General features: G+C 33.4%; 1 non-coding gene across 1 annotated transcript; it reads left to right on the top strand.

Annotated features, from left to right (window-relative positions):
* The first annotated feature begins 17,760 nt into the window (after positions 1–17,760).
* LOC128295807 (small nucleolar RNA R71) lies at positions 17,761–17,867 on the top strand. Its single transcript, XR_008286356.1, has one exon. It is a non-coding gene; the product is annotated as a small nucleolar RNA R71 (small nucleolar RNA).
* Positions 17,868–18,234: the final 367 nt, after the last annotated feature.

Below are 18,234 nucleotides of genomic sequence, written 5' to 3'. Positions count from 1 at the left end.
TGGCGACAAATATGGGTTAGGGGTGTTACAATCAAAACTCTGTTGGCACTTATCAGTCCACTCAAATTTCACTTCTTTTTGCAACAATTGAGTCATCGGAGAAGCTATAATTGAAAACCCTTTAATAAATCTCTGATAATATCCTACTAGTCCTAGAGAACTTCTAACTTCTGAAACATTCTTCGATGGCTTCCAACTTACAATAGCTGAAATTTTGTTCAGATCCACTCGAATACCCTTTGCAGATGCAACATGTCCAAGGAAACAAACTTCTCCTAGCCAGAATTCACATTTACTGAATTTAGCATATAGTTGTTTCTCACGTAGAGTTTGTAGTAGAATTCTTAGATGCTCATCATGCTCATTCACATCTTGAGAGTAAACCAAAATATCATCAATAAAAACAACCACGAACCTATCCAGGTATGGTCTAAAAATTCTATTCATTAAATCCATAAATACTGTCGGGGCATTAGTTAATCCGAATGGCACCACCAAAAACTCATAATGTCCATATCTGGTTCTAAAAGTTGCCTTTGATATGTCCAAGTCCTTTACACGTAGCTGATAATAACTAGAACGAAGATCAATTTTTGAAAATATAGTGGCACCTTTTGATTGATCAAACAAGTCATCTATACAAGGCAATGGGTACTTATTCTTTACTGTAACTTTATTAAACTGTTTGTAATCGATAAATAATCTCAATGACCCATCTTTGTTCTTTACAAACAATACGTTGCACCTCATGGTGAAAAGCTGGGTCTGGCAAGTCCTCTATCAATCAACTATTGCAATTGTACCTTCAGCTCTTTCAATTCATCAGGAGCCATTCTATATGGTACTATAGATATTGGCGTCGTCTCTGGCACAAGGTCTATGGTAAATTCCACCTCTCTAGCTGAAGGTAAACCATGTAGTTCTTCTGGAAATACCTCAGGAAACTCACAAACAACCGGCACCGATATGATTTTCAACTCTGATACTTTGGTATCCAGTACAATATCAAGATAAGCCTCATACCCCTATCTCTATGCTGACATTGTTGAAATCACATTAGACAACCCATCCAATTTCTTAGATTCAACCTGGAGAAACTCACCATTTTGACACTTCAATACGATGTATTTATGCTTACAATTTACGACTACATCATGTTGGGTTAACCAATCCATTCCCAATATTACATCAAATTCATCAAAGGGTAACAACATAACATGGACAATTTTTACAAATTTTTACAATGGACAATTTTTACAAATTTTATCATCAATGGACAATTTTTACAAATTTTATTCACCATAACATGCTAACCCAAGGGGTTTGAAACTTTAACCACAAATTTGGTGAATTCAACAATCATATTTTTGACAGACACAAATTTTGTGCATATATATGAGTGCGTGGAACCAGGATCAATCAAAGTAATAATATCAGTATCAAGTAGAGAGAATGTACCAGTGATAACATCTGGTACCGAAGCATATTCCTTTGCACGTATTGCATATGTTCTTGTCGGAGCCCGAGCCTCAGATTTAACTGTTGAATCTTTTACAGCACTACAACTACCACCGATATTTTTGAAATACCGTGGTGGTCTACCTTTCGAGACAGGATTACTCGGCTTTGAGGTCTATTCAATGTCTTTCTAAACCCTTTTCGGGCAATTCGTAAGAAAATGGTCAAGAGAACCCCACTTAAAGCAAACCCCACTTCTCATCCAGCACTCTCCGAAATGCAATTTATTACAGATATTGCATCATGGTTTGGGGTTTCCAACACTCCCAACACTGGTTGTTAAGGGAGACGAAGACCTCGGGTTTGTACATTTAGAACTATGTTGCTTTCCTGAATACTCATTTGATGTAGCAAAATGCTCATGATAATTCTTTAATTTCTTTGAAGCAGATATTGCATCTTGTTCATAAATCTCTTGCTCGTAACCCAAGCTTCCCTTTCTACTTGCCTCTTTTCTTTGCTTAATTCATCAGCCTTATGCTCGTTCAGCCAACACCACGAAATCTCTTAATTCTAGAATTCCAATTAACAGCTTGATATCTTTGTTTAGCCCTTTTTCAAATCGTTTGCACATTTTGACTTTAGTCTGAACCCATTCACTAACATACTTGCTCAATCTAACAAATTCTCATTCAAACTCAGACACTGTTATATTCCCTTGTTTGAGCTCTAGAAATTCTTTCTTTTTCTAGTCCATGGATCTCTGACTAATATACTTCTTTTTGAACTCTATTTGGAAAAATTACCATGTAATATTTTCACTTAATACCACAAAAGATATGTTGTGTCTTTTAACAATGATACCACACGTTTCAGACATTCGGCTGGTGTATGTAACATCTCGAAATAGGGCCTAAATGGAATAGTGGTTACGAAACCACAAATTTGAGATAGAAAAGTTTATTTCGTTTAATTTTTATGATTTACCAAGTGATTAGATGCATGTGTTAGAGTATTGATAAGAAATTTTATAGATTGCATGTTTAATTTTGCCTATTAGGGCATATTTGCAGAAGTTGCTGTAACAGCCAGATTTAGGGCCTAAATGGAACGATGGTTTTAGAACCACGAATTCGAAGTTGAAAAATTTATTCCGATTAAGTTTTAAGGTTTATTTATTGATTAAAATATTGTGTAAAAATATTGTTAAGTAATTTTACTGATAAAGTGCTTAATTGGACTTTTAGGACTAAATTGCAAAAGTTACAAAATATGTGTTCTAATTCATAAGTACTTGATTGAAATGGGGGTTTAAAGAGGAGGTCCTTAAATGGAATTAGACCATTATATTTCGTTTGGACAAAAATTGGCATGAACAGGACAGAATTTTAAAGAAAGGCCTTAAGGGCATTTTAGTCATTTGGTAATTAAAAGAAATAAAAAGGGAAAATAAAGCCAAAATTGACTCATCTTTTTCATAGAGGCCAAAATTAGCATGGGGAAAGCCATGGCTAGGGTTTTCAAGCTTTCCAAGCTCAATAGAAGCTAGGGTTCATATTTGGAAAAATACCCATAGGTGAAATGTGTTTATTTTGATGTTTTATGGTAGAATATGAAGGCTGAAATTATGTTAAACAACTTTTGCTAAGCGGTTTTAAGCAAAAATGAGTAAAACGGCTTAATCAGTAAAAGTTGTTATTGTTATAACTATGTGTTAGAGTGAGAATTTGATGTTGCCATAGAAGGGAAAAATGATCATCATGTCATAAAACATAAGAATAAGGGATGAAGTTTAATTCCCGAGCCTAGGGGAAAAAGTGTAAATATGCAAAAGTTTAGGGGCAAAATTGTAAATTTTCCAAAGTTTGAGTTAAGGACTTTTTTGAATAGTAAATTAATTAAATAAGTAAAATATGATGTTTTAGATCCCGGAAACGAGATTTTAATCTAGAATGGGAGAAAAATCGAAAATCAGAAAAGTTGGTAAAATGGCCGTTTTAGTATCGAGGTAAGTTCATATGTATAATAAGCATTAATTTATGCATTTTTCAATGTAAAATTGATATATTTACTATGATTGCCGAGATGTTGAAAGTAAGTATAATTATGATGATTTAAATGTTCAATATTAATTCGACATGGAAATGAGAAAGTATGTAAGTTTGTATGTAAATAATATATTATCTTTATTATATTTTTATATTTCAGCATATTTTATGTATTGTAGCTGATTTTTGAATCATAATTGACTATTGGAAGTATGGAATCAAGTATTAGAAAGAAAGAGAGATCCCGGTTGAACCTTCGGAAAGATTGGATGATACAGATGGTATGTAGCTAGGTCACATGTATGGTGTTGAGTGCACATCATGTGTACAAGAGAGCTACAAGACATTATGATGTAGCTAGGTCGCATGGGTGATACTATGTGTACACTATGTAGACAAGAGAGCTACGGGATATTTGTAGCTAAGTCGCATGCGTGGTTCCAGGTGAAGGACACCATGTAGACAAGAGAGCTACGAGATAAACTAGCTAGGTCACATGGGTGGTACTAAGTGTTCACCATGTGTACAAGAGAGCCAAAATTATGTGTACAATCGAGCTAGGTCACATGGGTGGTGCTAAGTGAAGGCCACTATGTGTACAAGAGAGCTTCGATTTTAAAGGTGGGCTGTGTGCTATACCATCGCGTATCTGTTATTATTCTGAAGCGTTCAACTGGGAAATTGATTAAATGAAATTGTGTATGACTTTGTGATGATAAGTGTAAGTATATACGTGTGTAGCTTATGAGCAATATGCTTGATATGTGATTGGAAATTGGAAAGATTGTTATGGGAAAGTGATGAATACAATTGAAGTGTGAAAGATCAAAATTGATAATAAAACTGTTCTAGATAGTTGTAGTGACGTGAATCTAAAAATTCACCAAAAATAGTAGAAATTGAATCAGAGACTGAATGAGATATCAAATTAGATCTTAATGAGTTTATTTTCATATAACAGAAACAGATCAAGCAAAGGAATTCTATATTATGAGATATTTAAGTTTTTGAGAGACTGGTTCAGAATGACTACACAATCCCCTGTTCTGAATTGGAAAAATCATTAAAAATTGTACTAAAATAATTAGGGGATATAATTATATGCTTGAAGTACTTAATGAGTCTAGTTTCAAATGAAATAAATGAGAACATCCTTTAAATTCAGTGTGAGGAGAAAATTGATTCATAGTGAAGAGTGGTCAGAACAGTTGAGCAGTGAAATAGGGGTAACTTCAATGAATAAACTGTACTAATTGGGTAGACCAAAAATTCTAAAACTTTTATGGTAAGAATATATGTGAATTTTCAATTAAAATTAACGGTTTGTAATTTAGAGTTCTGTAGCTCCATAAATAAATAATTTAGTTATTGGAACTCTGTTAGACAGCTTATTTTGAACCTGTTTATGATTGTAATAGTGAAAGTATGTCTGTTTGTGATGGTAATATTCTGGGAACATATTGTGACTTTGTTTAAAGTATGATAATGTATTGTTTATTAATATTTACATACTTACTTACTAAGCTATAATGCTTACTCCCTTCCTTTCTATTTTCCTATAGTGTCGCAGATGTTAGCTCGAGTTGGAGGTCGCCGGAGGTTAAATCACACTATCAAACTATTGATCGATATATAAAGGTTTTAAAGTATTTTAAGTCTTTGGCATGTATGGACACTCGTTTAATTGTTATTAAGTTGCTAAGAATTGGCTTAAAATACTAACCTATGTTATTTGAAGGTCTCTATTGTATAAAGTCATTTAATGTAGATAATCTTGATTATGTTATTAATTAAATGATGCAATTTATGAATGTGCATACTTGCCTGTAACACCCCGTACCCGAGACTGTTGCCGGAGTCGAACACGAGGTGCTAACCGACTTAATTCATTTACTCTCACAGTCCATTTAAAAATTTTCCAGACGACTGGCTAACTGCGTCACTGTCACCTTAAAAATCATAACATGAGTTCCACAACTCGAAAATCAGTTTCGTAATTTTTCCCCACAACTAGACTCATATATCCATCTACAGATTTTTTTCTAGAATTTTTGGTCGTGCCAATTAGTACAGTTTATTAGTTAAAGCCTCCCCTGTTACAGGGTGTGACTACACTGACCTTCATGCATTACGATTTGGATATCTCCCTGTACAGGGATTCAATATTGATGCTGTTTGTTTCTATAGAAACTAGACTCAAAAAGGAATCTATACATATATGGCATGACTTCTAAATGTCTCTGGTTAATTTATAATGAATTTCCAAATTCAGATCAGGGGATCCAGAAACCGTTCTGGTCCTGTCTCACGAAAACTTTAACATCTCATAATATACTGTTCATATGAATGTTTCGTTACTTTCCTATGAAAATAGATTCATCAAGGTTCGAGTACATAATTTATTCGCTATTTAATTCCATTCCTACTATTTTTTGAGATTTTTCACAACCACATCACTGCTGCTGCCAGCATCTATTTTTAAGGTAATCTTTACCTATTTCATGATCCTTCATGGATCAACTAGAGTTTGTCATACATATACCAAAAGTGATTATGAATAACCATTCCCATGACTAACCGTTACCAACATTTCCATACCTCTCGACGGACGACATACAAAACGATTATAATGCTATGATCAAAGTGTACTTAAGCCATTTTCGCATGGCTATCCAAATTTACACAAAACCGAAAGGTACATGACCTACAACAAAAGGGTAGTCCTATACATTAACCAAAATATCCTCTCACTACTAGTCTATTCTATACATGCCATAAGATATTCCAAAACGTAGCAGTACCAAACAGTGGATGGTGATAATGTGACTAGTTGCTGACGATCCCCGAGCCTGTAGCTTCCAAATGAGATCTATAAAATAGAGGAAACAAAGTACACGGAATAAGCATTACAATGCTTAGTAAGTTTTAAGCCGTGTCAACGGATAACAATCAAATTATAACATATTTGTTCGTATTTTTTATTTCACTCTTCCTTCGGGCATACCATCCCCTTTTCCGAATATGCACGTCTCATCATATGTAATAGGCAGATAAATTCTCACTTGATGGTGACCTCTTATGATCATAGGTACATTACATATTTTTTTTCCTGACTTTCCACATTGACCAAATGCACAATAATCATAGAACAGTCTCATTGCTTTACTCACATGTGCATCACATAACGACCTTGTGATTTAGTCTAAATCAAACTTAAATATAATCTCAAAATACATACTTGACCAACTTAACGCATTGAGCGTATTTATTACTAATTGTCACTGTAAAGTCGCATAATCTTACGCTTTACTTGAATCTTCAGCAAAACCTTTAGTTCGGGGCTTACCCGGATAAAATCTCCACACGTAGTCATCGGGTCATTAGAGCTCGGATATAGTACGAGCACGAAGCCTCTGGTCATTAATCGGTGATAATATTCTCGCATAAAGCTGCGGGGTTTTAACCCGGATATAGTACTAACACAAATGCCCTTCGGGACTTATCACATTTATACACTTCCACATCCATCACGTTGGCCACTCGGCACTATCACATATATACACTTTCACATTCATCACATTGGCCATTCGGCCTTATTACATATATACACCTTCACATTCATCACATCGGCCATTAGGCCTTATCACATATATATACACTTTCACATTCATCACATCGGCCATTAGGCCTTATCACATATATACACACTTTCACATTCATCACATCGGCCATTAGGCCTTATCACATATATATATCTCATACATATTTCATATTTTTCTTGTACATCAATTTCAGCAATAGCTTATAAGCAACTCAAATAGTTTCATCAAAGTTTACAACAAAATCACATATTCACTACAAGCAGTTTTCCTGAGCAACAATCACTAAATTGTTTATAACTGGAGCTACAAAACTCAAAATCAATTGTCGTTAATTTTCCCCGAATGTAGACTCATGTATCTTTCATTCATAAAATTTTTAGAATTTTAGGTGTGGCCAATCAATACCAGATTTTTCTTAAAGTTTTCCCCTGTTTCACTGTTCGACTAATCTGACCACTCCTCACTACGAATCAGATTTCTCATTGTACAGAATTCAAAATGTGTTATATTCAATTTAATTTGAAACTAGACTCATTAAGGAGTCTAAGCATATAAATTTTACCTTATAACCATTTTTGTGCAAATTATAACGATTTTCTAAAAACAGAACAGGGGATTTCGGAGTCATTCTGACACCGTCTCACACAACTTTAAATATCTCTTTATAGGAAATTTCTTTGCTCACACGGCCTCTTTTATAAGGAACTAGACTAATTAAGCTTTGATTACATATTTTATTCAGCCTATAATTCCACACCAACAATTTATGGTGATTTTCTAAAATCACGTTACTGCTGCTGTCCTAAGCAAATTTTTACAATTTGCTCTTAAATTTCAAGTCCAAACACTTATGAACTTACCATTTGAGTTTAAAACATATCATGGCCACATCATATCTTATTAAATCAACTCATTATGTTCTATTATGATTGAATTTACTCAACGTTTAATCACTTAAAACTTACCTCGGAAGTGGTCGACGATTAGATGTCCACGGCTATTCGCTTACTTTCTCTTTTCCCTATCCGACTTTGATCCTCTTTGCTCTTAAGCTTAAGTAAAACAATAGATTTGCTTAAGTACTTAACTAATATTATTCACTTAACAATCACATTTGGCAATCACATATCATTTAATCTTTGATTAACCAATTTAACACATACCAAAATCCAATCATACATCTAACCTTTATCTCAATACCAAACCGAGTTATAAGATCATACATTATACTAAGCATATCATTAAACATACCTATTCAATTTAGCTAATTTCATAGCCGATTAATCACCTTACCCCACATTACTCAATGCCGAATATTAACCCAACATCACAAGCATAATCACCATGAAACTTACCTTAATACACATTTTATCTCATTTCCGAATACATATATCATCAAACAAATATTTATTCACATAACAACAATTCATTCACATCAAAGCATAGTCGAATGTATCATTCTTCTTAAATTCAAAAATAAATACATGGGCTAACTTCAAAATCTATTTAACAACTTAACTTTATAAACACATATTCGGCTAGGAAGAAAGATTGATAATTTAAACCACACAACTCAAATTCTTACAATTTAAGCTTAGAAATTTCTATTCATGTAAATTTTAGCAACCGAGTCCATTAAACACTCCAAAGTTTCATTTGAACAACAATTGTTCAACCTTCTAGCATAATTTCAATCTGGACAACAAGCATTATTTAACATTCAGTTGTTTTATTAAACCATCCGAATAGCTTAATTAACACCAATTTATAGCCCTTGAACAATGAATTAAACCCATTCGATTAGCAACAAAACTAATATTTAACAACCATTGTTCTCTTTTATTTCAAGCATGCAGTAGACCAATTTCTCCTCATATTACAGCACATTCAAATCAGCATTTACATGCTGGAACAATTTGTTTTCAAGCTGCAAATTTCCAGCAGTCATTTATGCATTTAATTGTCAAATTGTTACGTCACTACTAACAATTGAAACTTAGTAAGAATAACATAATATTTTAGCTATTAAACTCAATTTATCAACCCCTAATTGGCATGAAAATAGAACCATTAATTTGTTCAAATTTTGGACAGCATAACGAAGGCACAAAATTGACGGTAGTAATTTTACAACTAATCCAAGAGCTTTTCTTTTCTACAACCCACATTCATGCCTTCCAACCACAACCCATCATCATTTTCTTTACAACATAGATAAAGATAGAGGAGAGCTTAGAAAACTTACCAACTTAGGATACAACTCCTAACAAGCTAAATCCTTAGTTTCCTTCAACATGCAAGTCGTCTCCATTTTTTTTCTTTTGTTGCAGCCCTCTCCTTCTTCTTCAATGAATTACGGGTTACTTGAAATTTCAGCTACCTAACTAGCTAAAATCATAGTTTTTCCTCCATCTAGCCATCTTCTAAGTCAAAAATTAAAGCAACCAAAAACTTTCTTCTTCTTGTACGGCTAAGAAGAACAAGATGATACTTTTTTTTTTCTTTTCTTCACCCTTCATCCCCTTATTTTATTACTAACTCTTTTATTTTATTCTTTCCAACATGAAGCATTAACACACCATGCTTAAAATATGCTATGACCCATAGCATGGCCGGCCACTAGCTCAAATTTTGGGCAATTTGACATGCAACCCCATCATTTCTATAACATGCATTAATAGGCCACTTTACATTTGCCTAACACATTTCTAAATTTTCTCACATAAGTCCTATTTACTAGAATTCACCTACAATTAAACAAAATTCAAATATGAAATTTTCACACATGCATATATATATAATAAGCATCAAATATGACAGCTAATTATTTTTATGACTCGGTTTTGTGGTCCCGAAACCACTTCCCGACTAGGGTCACATTAGGGGTGTCACATTACCTATGTGTGTGGTTGAATTAAAGCATGATATGGGCCTTGTAAGCTCTTTTTAAGGGACAAATTGAATGTGTTTGAAAAAGTTTTAAATTAGAGTGAAATTATGAATCGGTTTTTATACGATGATTAGTGATTAAGTCTGGTAATGCCTCGTACCCTGTTCCAACGTCAAACACATGTAAGGGGCGTTAAAGTTAGTGGTATCAGAGTTATGGTTTAGTCAGTTCTCAGACTTACCTAGTATGTGTAAGAGTTAAGCTATACATGCCATATTACTACCTGTGATAGTGTGATGCCTCCCGATCCCAATGAAATAGTTCTGTTGAGACCGAAGTGTTTTCCAACCGAGCTACCATTGACAATGTAAAAAGGTGTTAAGTAAGTTCGTATAATTTGGTGGATATATTGGTGTACTTAAATTGATCTTGGTGACTTGTGATGATATGTGTGAGATCAAGTGTAAAATGAAATAGGCATAAGTGGAGAAATATAGAAAAGTGAAAAGAAACGAAAGTTTACCTCGTTATAAACTCATCCATGTTCGTTTGACATTGACATGATATTATGTGTCTAACTTATTTGACTAAGCGAATGTGATAAATAGATTTACTCAAATTTGTGGAATGTATGTTTGAGTGCATTTGTTTTAAAATATGAATATGTGTGTAAGTCTGTCTAAAGTGAATTATATAACTATGATAATATTAAGATGAAATGAGACTCGTAAAAGGTAAGAGTACTAGTTCATGATGTTTATGTGATAATGAATGAGTCGCGAATAAGAATTTCTCTTGGAATATGAAAGATGAGATGAAGGGAAAGTTTATATTATGATAAGTGTACATGTTGATTGGCAATTGTGTGATGCTATGAGTGTAACTTGTGAAATTAAATGAATGTTATGAGTAATTTTATTTGAGAATTATGAATGCATGTATAAGTGTATTTGTTTGTATAAGATGATAGGAGGGTTGTGTAAAATGAATATGCATGTTGAGTTATTTGAAGTAAATTATATATATATTGATGAGTGTTAAATTATATTCATGAATATATAAGAGGCAAGTTTGAAGTGTTACAGCCTCACCCCCTTCCAATAAGATTAATTGACAATGTGATAGCATTTGAGAATGGTTTAATAAATGAACTCAGTTGCAGAAAAGATGTCAGGTTAATATGAAGATTTTCTGAATTCTGAAATGTTACAGTTAAAGAAAGATTAGGCTTAGTTAATTAACTTATCCAGGTATGATGCTTAAAGTATATGATTGCTGGATTTTTTTTAAAAAAATAAATTTTGATTGTGAATGAGATAATGTGGATTTAGTAATGATAAAATTAGACAGAAGAATATTGATTGAGCTGTATTAATAGCTGAATGCAAAGTTTTTGGTTAAAAAAAGTGAAAGCAAATGTGAGAATTGGAAATAGTTTTTGATTAATATAGAGGTCATACCGAGTTGAAACTTAGTTATATTGGATTCCAATTTGATATTGGGGTGATTTTGAAAGTACTGCTTTGAAGAAAATTTGTTTGGAGATGTTTAAGAAATTTTGAGAAAAGATATTGAATCTTTTTACTGGTAAGATTTTCAGGGACGAAAATCCCTAAAGGGGGAGAAATGTAACATCTCGAAATAGGGCCTAAATGGAATAGTAGTTGCAAAACCACAAATTTGAAATAGAAAATTTTATTTCGATTAATTTTTATGATTTACCGAGTGATTAGATGCATGTGTTAGAGTATTGATAAGAAATTTTATAGATTGCATGTTTAATTTGCCTATTAGGGCTTATTTACAGAAGTTGCTTTAACAGCCCGATTTAGGGCCTAAATGGAACGATGGTTTTCAAAGTTGAAAAATTTATTCCGATTAAGTTTAAGGTTTATTTATTGATTAAAATATTGTGTAAAAATATCGTTAAGTAATTTTACTGATAAAGTGCTTAATTGGACTTTTAGGACTAAATTGCAAAAGTTGCAAAATATGTGCTCTAATTCATAAGTACTTGATTGAAATGAGGGTTTAAAGAGGAGGTCCTTAAATGGTAATTAGACCATTATATTTTGTTTGGACAAAAATGGGCATGAACAGGACAGAATTTTAAAGAAAGGCCTTAAGGGCATTTTAGTCATTTGGTAATTAAAAGAAATAAAAAGGGAAAATAAAGCCAAAATTGATTCATCTTTTTCATAGAGGCCGAAATTAGCATGGGGGAAGCCATGGCTAGGGTTTTCAAGCTTTCCAAGCTCAATAGTAAGTCTGTTCTAGCCCCGTTTTTCAAGTTCTTTCCGATTTTGGAATCCCGGTAACTTGATTAAGCTTATTCTAGCAATAATTTAAGCTAAGGTTCATATTTGGAAACATACCCATAGGTGAAATGTGTTTATTTTGATGTTTTATGGTAGAATATGAAGGCTGAAATTATGTTAAATAACTTTTGCTAAGCGGTTTTAAGCAAAAATGAGTAAAACGGCTTAATCGGTAAAAGTTGTTATTGTTCATAACTATGTGTTAGAGTGAGAATTTGATGTTGCCATAGCAGGGAAAAGTGATCAGCGTGTCATAAAACATAAGAATAAGGGATGAAGTTTAATTCCCGAGCCTAGGGGAAAAAAGTGTAAATATGCAAAAGTTTAGGGGCAAAATTGTAATTTTGCCAAAGTTTGAGTTAAGGACTGTTTTGAATAGTACATTAATTAAATAAGTAAAATATGATGTTTTAGATCCCGGAAAATGAGATTTGAATTTAGAATGGGAGAAAAATCGAAAATCAGGAAAGTTGGTAAAATGGCCGTTTTAGTATCAAGGTAAGTTCATATGTATAATAAGCATTAATTTATGCATGTTTCTATGTAAAATTGATATATTTACTATGATTGCCGAGTTGTTGAAAGTAAGTATAATTATGATGATTTAAATGTTCAATATTAATTCGACATGGAAATGAGAAAGTATGCAAGTTTGTATGTGAATAATACACTATTTTTATTATGTTTTTGTATTTCAGCATATTTTATGTATTGTAGCTGATTTTTGAATCATAATTGACTATTGGAAGTATGGAATCAAGTATTAGAAAGAGAGAGAAATCCGGTTGAACCTTGAAAGATTGGATGATCTGAGATGGTATGTAGCTAGGTCACATGTATGGTGCTGAGTGCACATCATGTGTACAAGAGAGCTACGAGACATTATGATGTAGCTAGGTCACATGGGTGATACTATGTGTACACCATGTAGACAAGAGAGCTAAGAGATATTTGTACCTAGGTCGCATGCGTGGTTCTAGGTGAAGGACACCATGTAGACAAGAGAGCTACGAGATAAACTGACTAGGTTACATGGGTGGTACTAAGTGTTCACCATGTGTACAAGAGAGCCAAAATTATGTGTACAATTGAGCTAGGCCACATGAGTGGTGCTAAGTGAAGGCCACTATGTGTACAAGGGAGCTTCGATTTTAAAGGTGGGTTGTGTGCGATACCATTGCGTATCTGTTATTATTCCGAAGCGTTCAACTAGGAAATTTATTAAATGAAATTGCGTATGACTTTGTGATGATAAGTGTAAGTTTATTCGTGTGTAACTTATGATCAATATGCTCGATATGTGATTGGAATTTGGAAAGATTGTTATGGGAAAGTGATGAATACAATTAAAGTGTGAAAGATCAAAATTGAGAATAAAACTGTTCTGGATAGTTGCAGTGACGTGAATCTAAAAATTTACCAAAAATAATAGAAATTAAATCAGAGACTGAATGAGTTATCAAATTAGAGTTTAATGAGTTTATTTTCATATAACAGAAACAAAGCAAGCAAAGGAATTCTATATTATGTGATATTTAAGTTGTTGAGAGACTGGTCAGAATGACTGCGTGATCCCCTGTTCTGACTTGGAAAAATCATTAAAAATTGTTGAGAAATAATTAGGGGATATAATTTATATGCTTGAAATCCTTAATGAGTCTAGTTTGAAATGAAAAAACGAGAATATCCTTTAAATTCTTTACGAGGAGAAAATTGATTCATAGTGAAGAGTGGTTAGAACAGTTGAGTAGTGAAATAGGGGTAACTTCAATGAATAAACTGTACTAATCGGGTAGACCAAAAATTCTGAAACTTTTATGGTAAGAATATATGTGAATCTTGTTTCAAGTAAAATTAATGGTTTGTAATTTGGAGTTCTGTAGCTCTATAAATAAATAATTTAGTTGCTGGAACTCTGCTAGATAGCTTATTTTGAACCTGTTTATGATTGGAATAGTGAAAGTATGTGTGTTTGTGATGGTAATATTCCGGGAACATATTGTGACTTTGTTTAAAGTATGATAATGTATTTTTTATTAATATTTACATACCTACTTACTAAGCTATAATACTTACTCCCTTCCTTTCCTTTTTCCTATAGTGTCGCAGATGTTAGCTCGAGTTGGAGGTCGCCGGAGGTTAAAACACACTATCAAACTATTGATCAATATATAAAGGTTTTAAAGTATTTTAAGTATATGGCATGTATGGACACTAGTTTAATTGTTATTAAGTTGCTAGGAATTGGCTTAAAATACTAACCTATGTTATTTGAAGGTCTCTATTGTATAAAGTCATTTAATGTAGATAGTCTTGATTATGTTATTAATTAAATGATGGAATTTATGAATGTGCATACTTGCCTATGTGTGTGGTTGAATTAAAGCATGATATGGGCCTTGTAAGCTCCTTTTAAGGGACAACTTGAATGTGTTTGAAAAAGTTTTAAATTAGAGTGAAATTATGAATCGGTTTTTATACGATGATTAGTGATTAAGTCCTGTAATGCCTCGTACCCTATTCCAGCGTCAAACACGGGTAAGGGGTGTTACAGTGTACATGATAACTCATTTAGAACCCGAATAGTATTTTTCAGCCAGAACTTAGCCCTCTCTGGATCATCATTGGACGTAGCCCTAAATTCGTCAGCCCAATATTTTCTGATTTTATCTACTAGAGCCTTACCAATTCTAACAGGTCTAGCATCCTGTGGCATTTCATCATGTTGTGAAGTAGGTGGGGGAGGTCATTGAACAGTAGGGTTTGTTCTCATATATTCACTAAACCATTCATCCATCAATTCAAAGAAGGCTGCTTTTGCCTTTTCACTTCGGCCCTCAGATACGGGCCTTCTACTACCACTAGATGCAGCTCGTTGAATGGAAGCTTGAGCAGTGCTCTTAACTTCTTCAGTGTCAGCTCTAACTTGGTTGGAAGACATTACTATATGAAAATACATTTAAAAGTGGTTAGGAGATATCACACTATCATAAATTATATAATGGCATGTATAGCTAGACTCGTACCTACTACGTTAGTCTGAGAATCAACTAAACCGTAATTCTGATACCACTAAATGTAACACCCCTAACCCGTATCCATCTTCGAAATACGGTTTCAGAGTATTACTGAAACATTCAAAACATTTTTTAGAAAATTCCTATAAATTACTATACATCTACCGAGATCATTCATAACGTCCCTTAATTGGACCCTCGAGGCCCAATACGAGCATTAGAATCAAATCAGGACTTAATCGGAAGCTCATAAAATTTTTCACGACATTCCAAAAATTTTCCAAGGTGCAGGGCTCACACGCCCATGTAGTCTAGGGACACGCCCGTGTGGCCGGTCCGTGTACTACACATGCCCGTGTCCTAACTCGTGTAACTTTCTGACGTTTAAAGCATGAAGAAATTAAAGTCACACGCCCAATTCACACGCTCGTGTGCTAGGTCATGTGGCAAAATTTATTTTTGAAATTTAGGTGCAGTTTTCACACGACCGTGTAACGTGCCTATGTTTAAGGCCGTGTCAACTACACAGCTGAGTCAAACGCCAGTGTCTCTGCCCGTGCACCTAATTTTGAGCATTCTGCTTCTCATTTTTAAGATGCAGGGGACACAAGGCCAAACCACATGCCCATGGGACAGGGTGTGTGTCACACACGGCCAAGACACGCGCCCATGTATCTACCTTGTGGAAAAAATAAAGCCATTTCCAAGCCTTATTTGTCACCCAAAACTTACCATTTTCCTGCACCAAAACTCACAAGCATATATCCACCAGTCCAACATCATATTCACATAAATTTAGCCATCAATCATGTGGTATTATCTCATGCATCAAAGGAGATGAACTTACTTTTATCATAAACTTATATGCTAACATAAATCCAACAAACTAATACATAATAAGCACTTATGTAATTACCAAAATATTGCTACAAAAATAGCCAAACTTAAACGACAATTAGCCACTCCAATGGCTAGATTAGAAAACAACAATTACAAGCCATCATTGGCCAAATAAGCTTATACATGCCTTTATACCAAAATGAGATAGGGGATAGTTTGATGACTGCTCCGACCGACTTCCATCCTTCGCGAGCTTTGAGCACTATAAAACAAGGAAAATTAAACGGAATAAGCATTTTATGCTTAGTAAGTTCGTACAACGGAAAATAAACTTACTGGTCATATTTATTAATGCAAGCATACATAAATTTACATTCCATCGATTTTGGATAAGTTACCTAAACACAAACACTTATTCAACAAGTTAGTCACATAACCTTATATGAATATCAAGTAAACATAGATGAGCTCATCACATTACAAACGTCCATCGATCTAGTTACATGGTTGGTCTTTCCGAATCTATATGGGTAAATTTAACTATAAATCTATCACATTTCATATACATTTGCATCCTATTACATCCTAGGCAAAATTACCATTTTGCCCCTATTTTTTCAAAAATTCTGATTTCGTACCTAGGCTCAAAAAATGAAATTCATGAAATTTAACCCTCTTTCCAAGCCTAACCAAAATTTATATATTACATTTACAGCACATACATTTCAAAAATTTCAGAATTTTCCATGGGTTTTACCACTTTTTCATTTTAGTCCCTAAATCAAGTTTTCATAAAAAATTACTTTGTAAAAGTTGTTTATCTATGAATAACTTTTCATTTTTTACCATAAATTTCTAATTTTCAGCATATTCATCCATGACTCAAATTTCATACCTTGATAACTTTTCAAATAAATCCCCTAAATAGAATGATTAACCTATCCCGATTCCAAAAATATAAAAATTACTAAAAACGGGACTTGATTTCATACCTTATTAAGCTTGAAAAGTTTCCTTCCTCTCTCCTAGGGTTTGCATAGAAAAATTGGGGAAGATGATATGAAAATAAATGATTTTTTTTTCTTTTTAGTTAATTATCATCTATTAATTTTATTGATTTCCAATCTAGTCCCTACCCTTTTCTAATTTTTCAATGGACGAGTCATTAAAATATCTACTAACTACTATTCAATGGTCTAATTACCATATGTTCCATAGCTATTTGATACCTATAGCTACTAGAACTCAAATTTTACATTTTATGCAATTTAGTCCTTTCCCTAATTAAACATACAATCGGTAAAATTTTCATACCAAAATTTTCATGTGACCTTCCTATCATGATACCAACCATAAAATAAAATAAAATAAAATTTTATTTTTGGCTAGGATTTGTGGTCCTGAAACCACTGTTCTGATATCACCGAAAATGGGTTGTTACAATCATTGTTGGCAATTTTTTTCCAAAATATCATATGCTTTGTTGTAAGATTTATCCAACAATGTACCGTTAGCAAATGCATCCACTACGATTCTTGTATGTGCACTCAACCCATTCTAGGAAATTTCCATTTAATCTTGTGCTGAAATCCATGCATTGGACATTTCTGAATTAAATCTTTAAATCATTCCCAAGCTTTATATAACGTTTCATCCTCCAATTGCCGAAAATATGTAATGTCATTTCTAAGCTTGGCATTCATGTTTTTGTGGATTATACCGTAGCAAAAACCTCTAGCAAAGGTCATTCCATGATGTCACTGTCCCCGACGATAAAGTTTTATTGCTTGGTCTCTCAAGGAATATGGGAACAATTTAAGTTTTAGGGCATCTTCAAGAACACCATGTTACCTGAATGAGTCACAAACTTCTAAAAAAAGTCACAAATGCAATCTTGGATCTTTAGTGGCCAGTCTTCCAAATTGTCCTACTGTTGGTAACATCTGGAACATTATAAGTGTAACATCCCGAAATAGGGCCTAAACGGAATAGTGGTTACGAAACCATGAATTTGAGATTAAAAAAGTTTATTCTGATAAATTTTTAAGGTTTATTCATTGA

The sequence above is a fragment of the Gossypium arboreum genome, chromosome 7 (genome assembly GCF_025698485.1).
Source record: "Gossypium arboreum isolate Shixiya-1 chromosome 7, ASM2569848v2, whole genome shotgun sequence".
NCBI lineage: Eukaryota > Viridiplantae > Streptophyta > Magnoliopsida > Malvales > Malvaceae > Gossypium > Gossypium arboreum.
The sequence above is the reverse complement of the archived record's forward strand: the minus strand, read 5'-3'. Positions and strand labels throughout refer to the sequence as shown.